The following is a 21,040-nucleotide window of genomic DNA, read 5'->3' as shown; positions in this document are numbered from 1 at the left end:
TGATATAATCACTATAATCTACATGATGAACTGCAACTTTTTGTACCAGTTCCACATTGATAATCAAAATTTTTTTTCCTATAAACGACGCTCCACCCTATTGGACAGGGGCCTTATTTCCATACGTCTAGAATAACCACCTTCTACTTTCGATCTAATAACTCTAATATTAAAATTATGTATCTATGTACAGTCACCTGCAATAATATGTTACACAACGAAGGTTGGAAAAATATCTGACACGAACTTATTTGTAGAGCTATAAGAGCGTGTCACATATTTTTGCGGCCTTCGAAGAGTAACATATTATTGCAGGTGACTATACAACCCAAAACAAGAGGCAAAATTATTTACAGCTAAACATTTGGAATCATCTTTAAAAATGGCAAACGGCCTGATTCCAACTTTAAGATACGTATGTCGTCGTATGTCAGTATCAAAAGTGGTGTCTTCAAACAAAAACGCACTTGACACTGACATCCGATCCATATCGCATCTTTAGCAAATTTTTGACGTATCTTAAAGTTCCAATCAGGCCGTTAGTGTATAAGGTGCCTACCGGACACACCGGGCTACACTATGTATAATTGAATATTTGTGATATACTTCGCTATATTTTACACCTTGCGCCATCTCTTTTACACCCGTCGCGGCGACGGAAGATCGACCTCACATTTTGTTTCGTCATTTTTGTGGCTTATCTCGGTCTCCCTCGCACGATGGATCGTTCGTTTTATATCTCACAATTTTTTCATTTCTGCGTACGAGGTGTGAATTGAGTAACCTAGAGCTTTTATCGTATTGGTTTTCTACGGATATGAGTTATTCGATGTTTCTTTTACCTAAGATATACCTATTTTACTCCTTCTTTTCGAATTTTTCTCCGTTAGTCTAACATTTTTTTGTCAGAAAAACTGGAAAAAGCTCGTGATTCTGAGTAGAAAGTAACATTAAAATTTCTATTTTAACACAAATTTTGAGGTACTTACAACTTTAAATAGAAATGCCCAAATACTGTAACTTTAAGACACATTAATTGTTATAAATATTCAGGAATTACCTACCTTTTACCCCTTGGATTTTATTTCAAAATCAACAAAAGCGTCATCAGTTTAGTCGCTAAGTCTGGCGATAGCGATAGGCGACAAATCAGACTTAACGTTAATGCGCGTCGCGATAGAATTAATCGTCGTCGATACAATCCTGCAGACAACTGTTATGATTATTATACAAGGTGTTGCGTTAAGACAGAATCTAAGTAGCCCATTATAGAACCCCTTAACGCAGTGGTCGGCAACCTTTTAGCAGCCAAGGGCCACATAGTAGTTAAGGAAGTTGACCCGAGCCGCACCTTTGGTAATATGTGTGACTTTATCAGACATTGTTGTTTGACAATATTACATACAAAATAGCCAGGGGGGCTCGCGGGCCGCAAGTGAGAGGTTCGCGGGCCGCTTGTTGCCGACCGCTGCCTTAACGTATAATCAAACAATCAAAATAATTAACACGAAAAGGCATAGCTTATGGTTAATATACCTACATCAAATTAAGTTAAAATATTTTCTATTATGTCTACAGAGAGGAAAAGGGGGACTACGTTAGTATGGAGAAGCGGTCGTCCACTCTTGACACATTCAGGGCCAAGAACCCGACTGTCGGGTACACTGTTCGTAGCGACTACGCGCTACATACGGCGAAACCGTGGCTACGCGCTACGAGCGTAACCCGTAGCACTTAGTGGCAATTAACACATTCAACACCAAGAACCCGACTGTCGGGTACACTGTTCGTAGCGACTACGCGCTACATACGACGAAACCGTGGCTACGCGCTACGAGCGTAACCCGTAGCACTTAGTGGTATTGAATGTGTTAATGTGTTAAGAGCTTTTTTCCACAGAAGTGACCTTTTTCTGAAATGTGTTTTGACCCAGCAACATTTTCGCCACTGGTAAACCTAAACCCCTAGTGTATTCAGTCGATAGGTTTGCGTTTTCGTTATGTTTGTATGGGATTTTGAACAGTGCGCCAAGCGGGACGTTTTGGAAACTCAAAATCACTACACCTTATAAAACAAAGTTCCCCGCCGCGTCTGTCTGTGTTTGTATGTTCGCGATAAACTCAAAAACTACTGAACGGATTTTGATGCGGTTTTCACCTATCGATAGAGTGATACTTGAGGGAGGTTTAGGTGAGATTTACCCGTGAGAAGCCGGGGCGGGTCGCTAGTCCCTTATAAAATGAGACTTAACGCAAACGCGTACGTCCGTCACATCACGCAGAAAGAACTACACTACACACTAATACACTAGGAGTACTGCAGATAGCAAGCAAGCATGCGTGGGTTAAATTCCCTACACAAATATTCCCATGTTGCATTTCCCCGCTCGCGATAACAGCTGCAACAAATACAAAAACACGCTCACGTTTGTTAAAAATCTGTATGCGAAGCGCCTCCCAGCAAATTTATTCGAGAACAGCCTAAATGTAACCATTAAATGACGAATGCAAGACCTTTTAGTTTTATAGTAGCATGCGGTATGCAATGTTATAAATCAAGTGGAATTATTTAAAAAGTTTTGACAGTATTGTGAGGCATGTTGCGCACCGATGTAAATATATATCTAGTAAGTACCTATATATTTGTCTTCTCGCCGCGACTTCGTCTGTTTGGGATGATAATGATAATTGTTCTTCCATAGCTGTATCTCCATACCAAATTTCATCTTAATCGTTTCAGCTGTTTAAGCGTGAAGAGGTATGGCCTGTCCGATTTCTAAGATCACGTTCGCCATACATTTACTATGGCGTATTTGATCTTAGAAAAACGGACGAACTATAACACGCAGGCAGAGTTAGTTATATTAGTATGGATATAATTTTATCACCAGATCTATAGTTTGCCATATGGGGCCGAAAACGATGATTGATTTTTCTTTTCTTGTAGCGTGGAGCTGATTTCTTATTAGGTGCCTACGTTTTTCTCAGTGCTAATTAAAACATGGACGCTAATAATGTCGAGATCTTCGGTAATTTTCTAAACCTTGATAAGTACTTGCTTTTTACCTTCAAAAGTCTGCAAATATGTTATGAGATATATTTTTTATCATGTCACATAAGATCATATAACAAAAGGCAATAAAAATAACATCATTGGACTGCTCAAGTCCTTTAAGTAATCAAAAAACTACTTAAGTGTCGACCAAAGTTGCCAAACCATTTCAAACAGTTAACTGACGAACATCGCTCTTCCATTTGATGCCCACTCCAGGGACACCCTGTATTACGACTTTATAACGTTGTTCGGACGGGGACACGGGAGTCATCTTGGTAAGATATCACCGGGAAAACCTTTTAAAATGGCAGTTCTCGCGGTAACGGCGAAATGGGTTTGGCTAGCTAACATAACATTTTGTACCTAATGCACTTTGACAACGTTTTGAGGATATTTACAACAACATTACCTACTAAAAACTGAGTCACCGCTTGCTATATTATTTAAGAAAAGATCCTGGTATTAGGAATTAAATGTAAAATCAAAATAAAAAGAATTGGAATATTCTTCCAAGGAAAATATTAAAATTTTAAACTACCTACTATATAATACTATTTATTACTTTCATAAGAGCTTCGAGGTTATGTTACAATTTTGGTAAGAAAGACTGCTCTTCTTCTTCTTCCTCGCATTATGTTGTCTGTTGCCTGAAATAAAACTTATTTTATTTTATTTTTTATCATCCCGGCATTTTGCAACGGTTCATGGGAGCCTGAGGTCCGCTTGACAACTAATCCCAAGAATTGACGTAGCCACTAGTTTTTACGAAAGCGACTGCCATCTGACTTTTCAACCCAGAGGGGAAACTAGGCCCCTATTGGGATTAGTCCTGTTTCCTCACGACGTTTTCCTTCACTACAAAAATGTTTGACTTGGCACCGAGTTCAAACATATCAGTAAAATAGCTTGAATTTTAAAGGGATACTGTTTTATTTTATTCTGTTCGAACTCGGTTGTTCTTTTTTTATAATTTTCAAGCCAAATTGAACTTATACTTCTTGATACCTTTTCCTCTCGCCAGTACCTCCAGCTAAGCACCCGATTCGAAAGGACCAATCAATTAAAACTGTAACGATATACAAACATCCATTAGTACTGCGAAACAGGACTTGGCACCTGACTTGAGTGTCACAAAATTTTGATTTAAAGAGCAACATTTATCCGTACTACCTCCTATAATCCATCCATACTAATATTTGTGTCTTAGGTACCTCGATCTTCACGCTTAAACCGCTGAACTGATGGAATAAAATTTTAGTATAGAGATTTAGTCCCAGATGGAAGCGCATACGATAGTTTTTATCCCTGAAAAAGAGGGTGAAAGTAAGATATAAATATTTGAGATAATTGCGATGCATCGCCTAGTAATTTATGTAAGCATATAATTATAATTATTCAAATTGAATGATTGTCATGATTAGGTGTTATAGTTGTCTTTCAAATAAAAAATATTTTCCAGCCGTCTGTATAGGGCAGGGGTCGGTAAACCGCGGCTTGCGAGCTACATGCGGCTCTTTGGAGGTTTCTTTGCAGGTGAAAACAATGTTTGCGGCTCTAAAAGCTTCCTTAAATTGTTAATTTCTACTGCAGTTCTGCAATTGGCTCTTCTCAAAAGTTTGCTGACCCCTGGTATAGGGAATCAATAGAAAACCGATTGATTAAAATAAGCTACCCAGATTACTACACGCAGACGAAGACGCGGGCAAAAGCTAGTAATATAATGAATGCGAAAGTAACTCTCTCTGTCTGTCTGTTACCTCTTCACGCTGAAACCGTTAAACTGATTGAAATGGAATTTGGTATGGAGATAGTTTGAGGCCCGAGGACGGACATAACATAGTAATCAATCATCAATATCATCATCATTATCCCACGCTTTCACTTCAAATATTGTATTTCAATCATATTAAATGCTAATAATTAATTATATCGTATGGTGTTTATGAACTACTGCCGTATTCGAACTTCAAGATATTCACAAGAGACGAACTAGATCTATTCTAGATACGTTATAGTTTAGATATCAACTAGTTCTCTTTTGCAGCGCAATTCGGCCAACCAATGTCACTTTTACGTTAGATAGAGTAAGATATCTATTAGATGTGAATTGGATCTCTAAGTCATATCCTGTGGAAATCGTTCAACAGTATCTCCAGAATCGCGCAAATGTCAAATTTGACAGGTTAGATCTTAAACATATCGTTATCGTATCTTGGTGATGTCTAATAGATGTCTATTTCAAAATCCGAATCGGGCCCCTAAACCGCAACTTTACAAATATTTGATTATAGCCCTGATATAGGCCACGAAATGTAATAAATATCTGAATTTCAAACAATAATATTTCGATAAAATAAAATAGTTTGATTAACGTTAGTCACTAATGCATTTTGTTTTTCTATTCATCAGCAATCAATCTGTTTTCATGCATTGCTTCGATTTTTAAAATATGAGTCGTTCCTGGTGCAAAGGGTGTCCAGCGTGGTTATGCTGTGAGCATCATGGGCACCTTCGCATGACTTCACTGAAACACTAAACAAATGAATTTATAAATATATCGTTGTCTGAGTACCCACAACACAAGCTTTCTTGAGCTTACCGTGGGGCTTAGTCAATTTGTGTAAAAATGTCCTTAATATTTATTTATTTAACAAATAAAAATTGCCTACTTTATTTTGCGTCCATAAAGGACGGTGCTACAATAATAGGCATTGCAAGCGCGGCCGTCAATGTATCATTACTGTCGCGCCGCGCATATGGGTCAAACAGATCACTGTGTTATGTCTTTCCTGTAGACATACACAAGAGTTAAGGGCTATAAAGGTTAATTTTCTTATTTAACCCTTATCCACGTGACAAGGTCCTCCTTTTATTTACAGAACTATGATAAAATCATTACTTACATGCCCACAAGCTGTTAACTATTGTCCACAGGAGAGAAAAATGTACTGTTCGCGATAACACACTAGTTTTCTCTCCTGTGGGCAATAGTTAACAGCTTGTAGGCATGTAAGTAATGATTTTATCATAGTTCTCTAAATAAAAGGAGGACCTTTTCACGTGGATAAAGGTTAAATAAGAAAATTAACCTTTATAGCCCTTAACTCTTGTGCATGTCTACAGGAAAGACATAACACAGTGATCTGTTTGACCCATATATCTCCCGCCATACTACGGGTGTCCAGTGGAAAATTGCTACCTGATTTATTACAGTTTATTCACCTTATTTATGGGTTACAATGAAAATTATTACTCAGCTCTCATTATCAATTCAGTGATTAAATAGCTTGTTGCTATAAGGACGACTCACGTTAGACCAGGCCGTGTCCGGGCCGGAGCATCCGGCGCTTACTTTTCTATGGCATGACAGGCGCTCACGTGATGCTTTCCATAGAAAACGATGTGCCGGAAACTCCGGCCCGGACACGGCCTGGTCTAACGTGAGTCATCTTTTAAGGTGCCGTAGGTTCAGAGAGCGGAGTTTTTTGAAAAATTCTATCGCTTTTAAGGACACAATACGCTTGGCAAAAATTTAATTAGCAATCTTGAGGATTTTCTCTAGTGATTCTATTGATTCGATTCCTGATTTTTTTACTTTCACTCGATAGAAAAAAATCTCTAACTTAGGTCTAAAACGCTCTTCAAAAATTTCTTATAACTTATGCACAAAAGTTAAAAATATGAAAATTGCAAGCAGTTACATAAACTACTATAAAAGTCAAAGCCATTCATTCAGATCTCCAATACACACTTGGACAATAAAAATGGCCCATGTAATTCTCCGTACACATTTGTCACCGGGGCGTTTGAAAAATTTCAACAGCGGCGGTATTATACGTACGGGTTGAAAGATTATATCGCTGGGGATGTATTAGTGCGGGAAGTGACTCGTTTCTCACGCGGACTTTAAAAGGAAAAGTTTAGTGCTGTTTAGCGGACTGTTCTGGAGTGCTATTTAATTTATGTGGATTAATGCTTAAATTTTAGCATCACAGTTGTCGTGAAATGATTTCATTGAAGATCTTATGAAGATTATGTTGTATTTGCGTTTTATCATATTTAATGTTTACTTTTAGTAAGTATTTATTTTTGGGATCCCCGCGGTAAAACACCATATTCAAATACCTATTACTTATTGCATATTTTTAGTTAAGGCTGGCAGCCAACCAATTAATTTCTGTATAAATCAGTATAGTATTAATATTGATGTCTAACTTATTCCCCAATGTTTGATCTATATGATATAATTGTAGTTTTATATTATGTACTTACTATTGACTTTATCACCTAAACGGAAAAATGTGGACACCATTTGCCGTTTAGTTGATAAAAAATATTTAACCAAAATATAACGATGTGACAAAGACCAAAAGTTGACCATTTCTAGTATTCCTAGATCACCTACAAGCCATGAGCGCATCGCTTCATCATTTTAATCGGTTTCCGAGCAGCTGTAGCCAGGTGTAGAGCAGGACCGCGCTACATTGGCGGTCGCCCTTCTCTCTCACGCCTGGACGCAAAGATATTTTTCAATAAATTGTCGCCGTGTGGAAATGTACAATTTTCCGCATGATCGTTTTAGTTGCTGAGGTAAAATATTATGCTCACGATCATATTTTTAGTTGGGATAGAGTCCAAGACAACTTTGCATCGATTTGACGTTACAAAAAAGGCCAATTCGATCATACACTGACATGAAAATGATATCTTAATGATGTCATTTAGTTATAGTGCGTCTCACTCGCTCCAATAAGTTGAAAGTGGAAAGTTGCAACGTAAGTATACTTCTGTTTCCACCTTGTATACCTACTAAACAAACGAGACGTGGTCTGAATCTTCTCAAAACATCTTTCTAAAAATAAGAAAATTACAAAAGTTTCATCAAGAACCTAACCCCTACCTTGTATTACAACGATAACTAACATAACAACACAATGTCAACCCTATTTCTTTACAGCTAAAGTTCTTTTCAGCTTGACAGAAATGTTAAGGAATATTTACATTAGAATTTTTACCTTAGCCTGATATATTTAAGGTTGATTTTAAAAGTGTTAGTGTATAAGATAAGATAATAGAGGATATTCACCCAGCATCGCGCGTGCGGGTCGGAATATAAATGAATATCATAAGTAGTTTGTTAGTTCGTATTTTAAAGATACAACCGACATGTTACAAACTTCATGTTGAGAGGATTTGCTTTTTATCTTGTGTTTTAAACAAATAATGTAAATGCCGTAGGTAACTTTAAAAAATAATAATTTACAGCATTAAAAAGCCAAAAACATATATATATATTGCCAGAAAAGTTTAAAAAACTCGAAATACCTAAATTAACGTAATTATTTTTGCAGTTGGTAAAAATTGCGTGAAAATTTCAAAGAAAAAACAAAAAGACATAATTTATGTGGAGGTGCTGGGATTTGAACCCAGGACTTTCAGCATGCGAAGCAGACACTCTACCACTGAGTTACACCCCCGGTGCTCAGAGTGCGCGAAATATGTTAACAGTTTAGGTTGTGTCTTTCACTTTGATGATAAATCGCTGGGCCATAGGTTACAGTATTTTACAGTTATAAGTTATAAGTATTTATACAGTATAGTACGGTATACTCAAGCGAACATTCATTCGAGTGAACCGTCTGATCCCACCTTTACATTTTCAAGATAGTTGAAATTCGACTTAATCTATGACAATGTTCAAATTTCAGTTCGATAAAAGTGAATCATAGAATCCTGTAATATTGGGCCAGCGAAATGCTAACTGTGACCAATTAAAAGGTACCTAGTATTGTGACGTTTGTTCAATTTGTATAGTGAAAGCCTTTCGATTCTTTCGAATCTCGATGTGTTCGCACTAAGTCTTAGAAAATAATTTAGAAGTAAGTAGGTACTTTGTGGTTAACATTTGAAGAAAAACTGAATGCAGAAAATGGTAAATAAAATAGGAATCCTTAAAACGTAAAAATTAAACCGGCCAAAGCGAAGGATTCCATACCATCACCTATTTTTGTACAGTAACCATCAGATATTATCGGATCGGCCTATGTGCTCACAAATATCTGAACACGCCTCTATTGCCAAGGCGTTAGAGTGCGTGTTCAGATATTTTTGAAACATTGTATTTTCCTTACAAATCGAAAAGTTTTTGCGCGCAATCCAAAATTGATTGTGACAAAATTAAAAGATGAAATTTACCTGACAACTTAAAGGAATGTCTAAAAGGCCTGTGATAGCAAAAGCTCTCCTATGTGAAAAGCCCTCGAGTATTTCAGAATATAATTACAGCAAAAAGAACCTTTTCAATTTAGGCCGGTTTTAGTGTTGGCAATAATTCGAGTCCGAGTCTCAAAGTTTTAAAAAGTCAAAAAGACTAACGACCCTTCGGTTGGTCATAACTCATAGCTATGGTCAATATACATCAAATTGTGTATAAACAACTTTATATAATGTTAATATCCAGAGAGGAAAAGGGGCTTCTTTTGTATGGCGAAGTGATCGTCCTCTTTTCTCTTAATACCTATGTAATTTTATTGTTAAAAATGCCGTTATACTGGGACGTCCTAACTTAAAAGGATCCGAGTATGTTAAAAAACTAAAAGGCCTTTGAATCCTGTGTTGTCTAAGTGACGACTTTTTTTTATTATTATTAGTATATTTTCAGTTATTCAGGTAAAACGTTAAAAGCCGCGCGAAATCCATATCTTCCGTCCCGAGTTTAGCGCCGGGCGCCATTTTTGGTCCTTACCAATTTCCTGGCTTTTCACTCTTATGTTCCAACGTTTTGTAAATTTTAACCTCTAGTCGTGACTTAGTGATAAAAAACTGAGTCAAGACTGCAAATATAAAGACTCAAATCTGCAAAGACTCGATATTCTCCAACACTAGCCGGTTTTCAGCTGAGGCCTACGTTAAATTATCCTCTCTAACACTGAGCTGACACTTTTTAAGCAACTTTTAATCCAAGTGGGAGAGTACAGTTGAATTTAGATTTAAACAGATTTTATTATGGACTCCGTTTTTTAACCATGCTCTTAATAGACCCTCATTTTTTGTATCTGTTATGCTACTGTAGTAACGTAAATGGTTTTATTGATTTTGAATAACAAAATTGTGAAAACCACCGTGAGCACCTAGTCATTTCAACGGGGTATCATAAAATTGGTCATAACCTTAGAGCAGCGGTCGGCAACCTTTTAGCAGCCAAGGGCCACATAGTAGTTAACGAAGTTGACGCGGGCCGCACTTCGGTAATATTTGTGATTTTAGAAGACATTGTCGTTTGTCAATATTACATACAAAATAGCCAGGGACGCTCGCGGGCCGCAAGCGAGAGGCCGCTTGTTGCCGACCGCTGCCTTAGAGCATATAATAACTGGAGTGGCCAATAAGAGCTTACCCCTCTGCCGAAAAACTTGCACCATTGTGCAAACTTTTGTATGGACTGACATGGCTATTTGTACGTTACGTACAAATCATGTAGAAATAGCAATACATTTGACGGCCCTTTCCCCCGCAAAAATCGGCTGACTGTTTCGTAAAGAAAATGACAGCGGTGACATCTCCTTTCTAAAGGGGCCCACTGATTAATAGTCCGCCGGACGGTATCGGCCTGTCAGTTAAAACAAAATTGTTGACAGTTCCGAACAACTGACAGGCCGATACCGTCCGGCGGACTGTTAATCAGTGGGCCCTTTAATGCTCTAAGGTCATAACGTATATAAAACTACCTAGTTTTTTTTAGTTGAACCTATGGTAAAAGAGATTTAATAAAGATATATCACTAAACAGAGACGAGTGGAAAAAGAAGGGGGAGGCCTTTGCCCAGCAGTGGGACACAGGTCTCTGAATAATAAATAAATAAATAATAATAAATGAGAATAAATGATAATGGTTAAGGTCGCAGGAGTCTGTAGGAGTCTGTGGCGTAAGACCGGTCATTGTGGCACTCTTTGGGGGAGGCCTATGTCCAGCAGTGGACGTCCTTTGGCTGATATGATGATGATGATGATGATGAATAAATGAGAACTCCAACTGTGGGGTGATTGAACCGTTTGGTGTGCTACTATATATTCTCATTGCCGTATTTGAACAGCTCATATTTAATAATAAAATTAATATTGAAAAAAAAAAAAGTTTTATTTGTGAAAAATAACTAGATACCCTTGGGTACTTGTAATAGTTATAAATTTATAATACAGGGTGAAACAGAACCACAGTCAAACTGTTCACCCTTAGTATATATCTATATATGTAAATTACAGCAGGCTCCGTTAATTATCCTGCAAAGATATTAAGTAGCTCATAAAAAACTTAATTGGAGCTTTTCTCTTCAAAGGAATACCTATTTCTTGTAAATGTGTCTTTTGTGAATATTTGAGCGCTCAATCATAATTGCTACTTACCTAAGGGGCTTAGGTCAATGATAATATACATAGGTTATACTCATACATATGGAGCACAAATAAGTCTTTGGCAAAAAAATAATTTTTGGTAGAAGCTTTTATCGCTGCCGGTACTTTTCTTTCCACAGGCAAGTAAAGCTCATCAAGACAATTCTAACAACCCCAAACACAAGTAGTTGCGTTATTCTATCACAGAGTTCCCAATGGCCACCTCCTGTCTCTATCATCAGATCAGCTCCCATATCATAATAATAGTGCACTATAAAAACTATATAAGTAACATATTCTCATCATTTAATTTTGATAGATGAAACTCGTCTATTTAATTTGGTTGTTGGAGTCACGTCTCCGTGTATGAACTGTTATCTCCAACACGAGCAGTGTTCGAGTCACGTCCCGCGCCACGTGCACTCACCAGACTGCTTCACTCACGATTAATTACTCCATACTGTTTCATATTTAATATACAGCGGAGTTATTAATTTTAGAATACGTGTAAATTCTTATCCATAAATTCAATAAATGTGTCTCTTTCTATCAAACGAAGGACTAACGATTCTGGGCTCTCCAAAGCCCATCATCATCATCATATATTTATTTAGAGTATGACTCTTGTCGGTGGAGCAATTTCCATGTTTGGCGGTCCTCTGCCTTCTCTTTGACAGCCTGATACGACACGACGTTGATCTTTTCCTTTATTTGAATCATGTACGCTCTCCTTGATCTTCCCTTCTTCCTGTTTGCTTCAACTTTCCCTCCAAAGCCAATTGCGTAACAAATACAAATTGTAATGTAAAATACGTACATTAACTCACAATTAGAGATTATCGTAAAATTATTAGCGCTTTGATCTTTCTAACCGCCGACACCCAATCTTTGTCCAATCTCGTATCTTTCGCCAGGTTTCTTCAACTACGGGCCGCTCACCTGTTGCAGCCCTTAAATTAATTAGCTCCAGTTTTTCCTCCGCTTAATTTGTCACTTGTTTGTTTAGCACTTAACTTGATAATTGGTTTCTTTGTCGTCTGAGACAATAGCGGAGTTTTATGATTGTTTTGAGCTTGAAACTAATGATACTTTTCTGGCTTGGGAATAATAAAATTAAGGCTAAAGTGACTGATTAGGGAATAAACTTTTCATAGTATGATATTATATACTTACATATATATACAAACGATATGAATTTACTGTATTTATTAGTAAAGTATTTAATGTAATTTAAGCTTAGAATCAATTTAAAAGTGGAAAAATTACTGCCTCGCGTGAGACTTAAACTCACGGCCTCTGGATCGATACTCCAGCGAGCTGCCAACTGAGCCACCAAGACCTCATCCCTAGCCAGCGAATAATTTCAAGAATCGAATCGTCCGCAGACGTTTTTACTTGTTAAAAATTAATTTACCTGAATTTTCTCGATTTCACACTTAACAAAAGGAAATCTAAAAATATCGGTAGGCAGGCCTGCCCATAGAACTTGATTTCTACTGGCTTGCCTAATATGCAGACAGCTGAGTATTTATTATTATTTTCCTCATAGAAAATATAGGTAGGGATAAATAATATAATTGTAATGTAAGTAATTTACAACGTACCAGTATTGTAAAGCAATTTGTGCAATTTAGGTACCTACTTTAAATAACTGGAGTTGAAAATATTTGATTTACTTCAATCTATCTTTCTGCCATAGGTAGGTACACAATTTCACAACTTGCCTTTAATATAACTTCTTCTAGTAGTTCACCTTTTAAGATATAAACATCTGTTTTCCCACGATTTTCAGCATCTTTAATCTATCGTGATTTTTCACGTAGGCAAATAACGTAGCTAATAAACGTTTAACAAGGAACTTCCGACGTCGTAAAACGAGAAAGGTAAACCATGATTTTTAAAGCGAAAATTGGTCCCGTAATTTTCCTTAATACCGGTACTGGCCATAAACCGGTATTATACTAATATTGTAAATGTAAAAATTTTATGTTTGTATATTTGGATGGATTTTGGTGAAATTTGGTACACATAATATAGTTTATAACCTAGGTAAAAACATAGGGAATTTACTGTGTAAGAGGCGCTACCTTTGGATTCAAACTTGGATGTCCGTCATTCATCAATATCAACTATAACCAAAGCCCAAGTCAATGACACGTTGATCCTGAACCGAAGAACTAATGGCGAAGATTGACGAGGAGAGCCGAACCCAAATGTACTTGCAATCATATCTTACCACCAAGCGCACAAAAATATATGACACTTTCCTATTGCCACACAAATAAGATTGTGTCAAATATTTTCACGAAGTTATTTGTACAAGAGTTTATTAAACGGGAAGGAATACCCTTTAAGAGGCAGTTTAAGATACGTGGACAAAGTCGCGTGCAACAACTAGTCAATATTCGTCCATCATACCCACGCACTAAACTAACTCCAAAATTAACGTGGCTTAAATCCTGGTATAAAATTACACCCATTTATACCCAACGTTGTGTGAAATTGGATTGCTTTAGTTAAATTGAATCTTGGTAAGGAGAAGACGTGGTTTTTGAATGTAAATCTGATGTCAGTGAAAGTGTGAAGTTCAGCGGATACTGGGGTCACGTGACTTGTGAGGGCTGATGCCTAAAATTTTAAGTGAATCACCAAAAGATACCAGGCAACCATTTTTAACCTACATTTTGATATCTAAATGATGTCCTTTATAAATAAAAAGTGACATAACCGACAACAAGACAAGTGACCCCCTAATGACGGAGTCCGGATTCGAACCGGCATCTACAGCTATCTCTAACTTCTGGGTTACCCCACCACGATGGTACCTGTCCCAATTTCTCGACTATAATGCTATCTTAGAAGGATTAGCGGCCCGATTCGAACTTTAAATACGTCAATTAATAAATCTAGAAACAATATGGATTAGATAATGCCAGTGTCAAATGTGACGTTTCTTCAAACAAAAACTTCAGTTTTGACACTGGCACATCTAATCCATATCGTTCCTAGATCTATTAATTGACGTATCTTAAAGTTCTAATAGGGCAGTAGCTGTCTTTGAAGAACTCTAAGGGCGAGCTGTCCGTGCTTGTACCTCCTATACGAATCCCTTACGAGATTACGATATAGCGAGAGACATGGTGCTGCCTTACCTACTTTATCAAATATTTTGATTTGTGTTTTATAAGTGGTGACTAAAGCTGGTCAAAGTTTTGACCAACTCTAAGGCAACTACTGACTCTACTGAAAGCTACTGAAACTCTGCGAAAAGTCGCCGTGTGCTACCTGCCTTAAACTTATCTACACCGTTTTCACAACTAAAATATTTTCCATTCACTAATTCAATTAGTTCATGCCAGCTTTCGTGAACAGATTGTAGCTTAGTCTGTTTAAATATTTACTTGGGTTTAGACGTAGTTAGGCGTCGTAGGCATCTCAGAATCTAATTCAATCAACTGTAATAAGGGCTAATATAAATGATGGCTAATTTAACTCAACATTGCATTATTACTAGGTAGGCATATAAGTGACGATATATAAATAAACATTAAATATCTACTTACTCAAATTATTACTTCATCATCATTCTCTTGCCCTTGCCCCATTCACTTGGGGTCGCCGCAGCATGTCTTTCTCTTCCACACCTCATTGTCGCCCGTCATCTCATAATTCACTTGCGTTCGTTTCATATCATCTCTCAAATTATTACTTAATATGTACATGAAAAACGTAAATACGTAACCCAGGATGAAATATTTGGTATTCCTTTTCTTGCCGGCCTTACCGGATTGTCTGTCATTTAGACTTTGGAGGCACCATCATAGGTACATAATTACCTAGGTATGTGTATTTTTAATGATTTTTAATAATTCATCTCAGGACTTTGGTAGTAAGCAAAATAATAGTACCTAATAGTTCTATCTTGCCCTTAACAACTCCAGCAAGTGAATCTCCGTAGCTGCACCGCTGATGCTCAATCACTGCACTTCGGGATAATTCACTTCAAAGCAGTACATGTCTTTGTGCACTTGCACTTGTAATGTACCTATTACAGTTTGCATTCCTTTGTTTGAACCAGACCATCTCATCACTTGGCTGACTTGCGTTCTCGTGCGCGACTACCATATCTATATCTATCTCTAGCGCAACTTCAAGTAACGTAAAATGGGGTGAGTAGGCGCAAAACTGATATTCAAACCTCGATAACATTTTATTTTTACATATGCAAACTGAATGGTGTATATACGAGTAATAAGTGTTCCGGAGGTTCGTATTTTAGTTTTTATTTTATTTTGGGTAGTTCCATTTCATAACTTTGACGATAAACAGGAAATCCCACCGCACCCCGTAGTCCCTCGTAATTGGGGTGAGATGGGTTTTCATATAAAGGTGATTTTGGAAGATTGTTGGATCGATTTTTTTTTATTATGAGTATTACTATAGCCCAGCGGTCGGCAACAAGCGGCCCGCGGGCCGCATGCGGCCCGCGAACCTCTCACTTACGGCCCGCGAGCCCCCTTGGCTATTTTATATGTAATATTGACAAACGACAATGTCTGATAAAGTCACACATATGTATTAACGAAGTGTGGCCCGCGTCAACTTCGTTAACTACTATGTGGCCCTTGGCTGCTAAAAGGTTGCCGACCGCTGCAATAGCCCCATTTTAAATTGGAATACATAATTTTTGTAGCAGTAGCCTTAAAATCCCAACTCACCCACCTTTCATCCCTTCTCTCCCCATTCATAACCCAACTCTCCCCGCGAACCCTACTCACCCTATTTTACGGTAGGCATGACTAACTAACCCAGGGTTAACCGGTTAAACCTGGACATACCATGGTTACCAGTACAATTTGACACTGGGTTAACGATTTAACCGGTTAACCCCGGGTTAGTGGGATGGAGCAAGTGGCGCTTACAGAACTAGATTTACCTAATATCATTGTAATATAGAATAGAATAGAATAGAATAGAAATAGTTTATTCGTGGCATAAAAAATTGGTAACAGACAAAAGAGAAAAAAAGAAGAACGAAAATTAAAATTTACACTTAACATTACAACACATATCATTACATAACAGAACAAGTAAATAGCCACGAAATGGTCCCGACTCAGCATGGTGTTAGCCTTGATGGGCCAACGCTGGTCGTCCGTCGGGGCCATGGACTAGTGAATCACGGAAACGGAAAGTACACAACATTTAAATAATGAACAGTGGCAAAAAAACAAACGAGTTGGAAATAAATAAATAACAGTAATTCATTAATATTATAAAATAATTACATTTTATGGAAATAAAATAAAAACCAAAATAAATAATGGCGAAAGACTAAAATGGGAACGCGACCAATTGTGACATAAGTGTCGAGCAGTTGGCGCCATCTGTACAACACAGCAAGGATTAAAACGCGTTAAGCAAAAACAACAAATATACGTGAGCCATAGTTCACGTGTTGGAAAGTTTTATAAGCGAAAATAATACATACTAACTACAATTACTAGAACTACGACAAAACATATTGAGAATTAAATTAAGAACTACGTAAAACAATAAAAATGAGTTTGAATGGCAGTTGCGGAAGGGACAGAAATATATGCAAAGCTTCATTACAATCCAACACGTAGTTTTCAAATGAGAACGAAAGTCCGTTTGTATGGGAAGGTGAAATTCGGCCGAGCTTGCTGCGGACTCTTAAAGCAAAGGGCTCCAAGGATACGAGTCTTACGGCTCGATTCGGAAAATGAATTAGATTTCTACAAGTTACGATACGGATAATTTAAAGATATTTGTAAGATAGATATGTCAAATTTGCCGTTCCGCGATTCTGGAGGTCCTCTTGAACGATTTCGACAAGTTATGACTTAGATATCCAAGTCACATCTAGCCGATATCTAATGTAGATCTAGTTGATCTCTAAATCGTCTCAAGATCTTGTGATTATCTCGAAATCCGAATAGGCATGTTAACCAACACTATCATTAACCGTAACACACTAAAATAAGCCATCGCGCACTCGTATGAAAGTAAATTAGTTCGTTTAACACATTGCATTTTGCTCGTGTGATACAAGTGTGATATGTGCCAACACACACAGCTCTGAAAGAAAAACAAAATGCAATTAACAATCGCTCTTTACGTCAACTGTCTAGCTCTAACTCACGACGATATGCAAAGCGGGAGTGAGACCGATGTACCCTTATATGGTCTTGCCCGTATTTTTTCTACAGAGGTGTTTTTTGTGTCACTGTTCTGTGAAATTTTCGCGTTATGGTTAACTCATTGGACGTTGAAATATTATTAGTTTCATCTTTTCATGACATGGCCATTAAAAAAATACGATCAAACATTATTTAAAGTAACCTGCAGTAAAAAAAAATATCCAGACGTCAATATCACGGCACATACATGGACTCGCCATGTTTTTAAAAAAAATCGGGCAAGTGCGAGTCGGACTCGCGCACGAAGGGTTCCGTACCATATAAAAAAAAAAAAAAAAAAAAAACAAAAAAAAAGCAAAAAAAAAACGGTCACCCATCCAAGTACTGACCACTCCCGACGTTGCTTAACTTTGGTCAAAAATCACGTTTGTTGTATGGGAGCCCCATTTAAATCTTTATTTTATTCTGTTTTTAGTATTTGTTGTTATAGCGGCAACAGAAATACATCATCTGTGAAAATTTCAACTGTCTAGCTATTACGGTTCGTGAGATACAGCCTGGTGACAGACGGACGGACGGACGGACAGCGAAGTCTTAGTAATAGGGTCCCGTTTTACCCTTTGGGTACGGAACCCTAAAAACGCGCCGCATTTGCTGCTGGCGGAGAGCGGCCTGCTCCCGGTTTCTAGCAGCCTGAGGGAATTTCAACTGATCAAAACTGATTACTTACCTATATCAAAACTGGAATCGCGTAACATATTAAAAATAAGGTCGTGAGCTGCTATAAAATAGTTCAAAGTTCAGTTTGTTGCGTTAATGCAGCCCAATTCGTTGGATTTGGCCAGTTTTTTATACCACTTGCACGAACTGTGGGTGTTTAATTGTTGATATGTCTAAAAAGAAAGGCCACTGCCATTTTTTCCAACGATTTTAACACGTCTAAAAAAAGTTTCGGTTTCGGCTGAAACTGAGTCAAAGCCGAACCTTTGGTTCCGTGGAAAAAAACAGTTTCGGTGTGAGACTACCCGTAGTTTTGAGAACCCTTATCTCTGGTGTCCAATCCCGTGGCAGTATTGCGAGTGCTATCTCTGTCCTCATTACTCTATTACGGGTTGTCCGGGATGTCGCGAGCAGACGCTAGTTTTTAGGGATCTCGGGGAAAATTCACGCCGCTTATAAAAACAGAACAGCTGCAAGACTGTCAGACTGCATTATTACAGTATCAAAATATATGTTGCTGCATGGATTTTTGATATTTGTGGCAGTAATGCAGTCGGCAGCAACGCGGTCGCTGTTGCAGTCGAAATTCGAACGGTATCTTTATTCGTGGTAACATTGCACATTGATGTTAGTGCCAATTATTCGACAAACAAAATGGGTTTGTAATGTGGCACTGGTGGTGAACAAGCGTGCGGCCTGACGTCAAGCAGCTACCGCAGCCCATGGGCTCTTGCAACCCTAGTGGCTACACGCGCGACGCCGACCCTACAAGCTTACATGGATATCACCTTGGGAGCCCCTTTCTCGCCTTCAAGAATATGGATCACTGCAAACCTACCGACTAAATATCACTGCTATTATGGCTATGGTCATCTGTAAGGTGGAGGTAATTCCCCGGTTGGGCTGCTCCCGATTCGAGCGAGAACATTTCGCCATGTCCTACCTCTCTTAATTACATCAATTGCATTCAAACTTTCGCCTCAGAAATGTATCAATAAAACTTGTTTACTGGGACAAATACTAGCCTCGATAATCTATGGATACTCGAAATCCTGATCCTATCTCACTACTCTGTCTAAATCGAACCTTAAACAGCCTAGTTAGAGTTGCCATTAGCTTGAGCAGGGGCTGTACTATTTAACAGCAATTAACTGACCATCCATAGACCTTCTGTCTTTGCCATAAGGTACAGTTCAGCTAACGTTGTGGACGGTAGATGTAGGTCAAAAACAGACCAAAGAGGAAAGCTGTTCAGACTCATTGTCGGACGATAAGCCGAGGCAAGCGGCGATTGCGGGGACTCTAAATCACGAAGCTTTCCAAAAATTCTACTGTGCAAAGACTAGTGTACGCCCAAGACGGCTGAATGCATGGTTTTTCCTAATATAGAGGTCAGAGTATAGTAGTGATAAGCTAAAAATGAGAACAAGGAGTTTGGTGAACGCATAGTCAGTTTTATTCGGCAATTCGTCGATTCTAGCGTTATCGGATGCGGGGAATAGTTCTGACGTTTCTTATTTATTGTGGAACTTTTGGGTTCTTTAGTGTTCTATGTTAGGGGGAATTTTAGCAGATGTCAGTGTTATTTTATGACTGTGACACATTTTCTTGTAGGAAAAAGTTAACTTGGGGAAAACATTGGCTTTTTATGGTACAACTGGATTAATCTGTTGGTTTCATAATGAGTTTTTAATGAAACGGACGTCAAGTAACTGTTGGTAGAAGCTTGGTTGAAAAGGATTTTAAAGCCATGGTTGTTTGGTTGTGCTAGTTTAGTTTCACAGTCCTATTTAGAACGGAACACTGGAAACTAGTCAGACTATTTAGAATTTACATAAGAAACGCAAGTTTTTTTTAATCTGTTAATTTTATTTTTTATATTTTTATTTCATTTTATTCGGGATGCTTACTACCTAATAGACATAGGTTAATAGACTTATCTACTATATGCAAATTACAAGCTTCCAGCTTCTTAAGGTACATATTGTGTATTGATACGACGACCATTGAATGAATTAATTAATTTTATTTATTATCGACAACATTAGGTCCACATTTTGAACTTAATCTACTTAATCTACATGTTAGTTTACCTACCTAACAAAATAAATAGAGTGTGGCCCTTAATAATAACAAAAAATACAACTGGAGGTTCCTTGGAGTATTTGGTCCTATAACCAGAGGCCAATAAATTTGTGCAAAATGAACCCATTTTGCACATCAGAGAACAAACTTATTGGCTATCATGCCTAAAATGTTGTTGCGACTCCTGCGCACCTTATCTAGCAGCGACGCAGTTTTCATGCGCCAGGCGGCATCGAAGCCATCCGTGCGCGCCTCCGCAAACATGGATGACGCGTTGCAGAACCGCGGGAGCCCCAACAGCGTCCTAAACGCATTATTGTATTTGCTGACGCTGATTTGGTGCGCGCGAGATGCACTGTGAGTTGCCGTAGGTAGGAAAATCGAAACACCGTCCGTGACCCACTTATTTGCCATCAAACGGCAGACACAAATCCCCAAAGGATGTTGTCGGTGAAACTAACAAATCAAAGTGGCCTGCCGCGGACAGCCACTTATAGGTCCCGCATTTATACTATTTGTACTCGTATGGGTGGCTGCAAAGGCAGAGTAGAAGGAAGTAATGTAATTTCTCGTATGTCTGACGGTCAGACTAACAAATCAAAGTGGCCTGGCGCGGACGGCCACTTA

At 38.1% G+C, this 21,040-nt stretch overlaps 1 non-coding gene across 1 annotated transcript; it reads right to left on the bottom strand.

Annotated features, from left to right (window-relative positions):
- Nucleotides 1-8,459: 8,459 nt before the first annotated feature.
- Trnaa-cgc (transfer RNA alanine (anticodon CGC)) lies at nt 8,460-8,531 on the bottom strand. The gene has a single exon. It is a non-coding gene; the product is annotated as a tRNA-Ala (tRNA).
- Nucleotides 8,532-21,040: the final 12,509 nt, after the last annotated feature.

Source organism: Cydia splendana, chromosome 6 (assembly GCF_910591565.1).
Source record: "Cydia splendana chromosome 6, ilCydSple1.2, whole genome shotgun sequence".
Taxonomy (NCBI): domain Eukaryota; kingdom Metazoa; phylum Arthropoda; class Insecta; order Lepidoptera; family Tortricidae; genus Cydia; species Cydia splendana.
The sequence above is the reverse complement of the archived record's forward strand: the minus strand, read 5'-3'. Positions and strand labels throughout refer to the sequence as shown.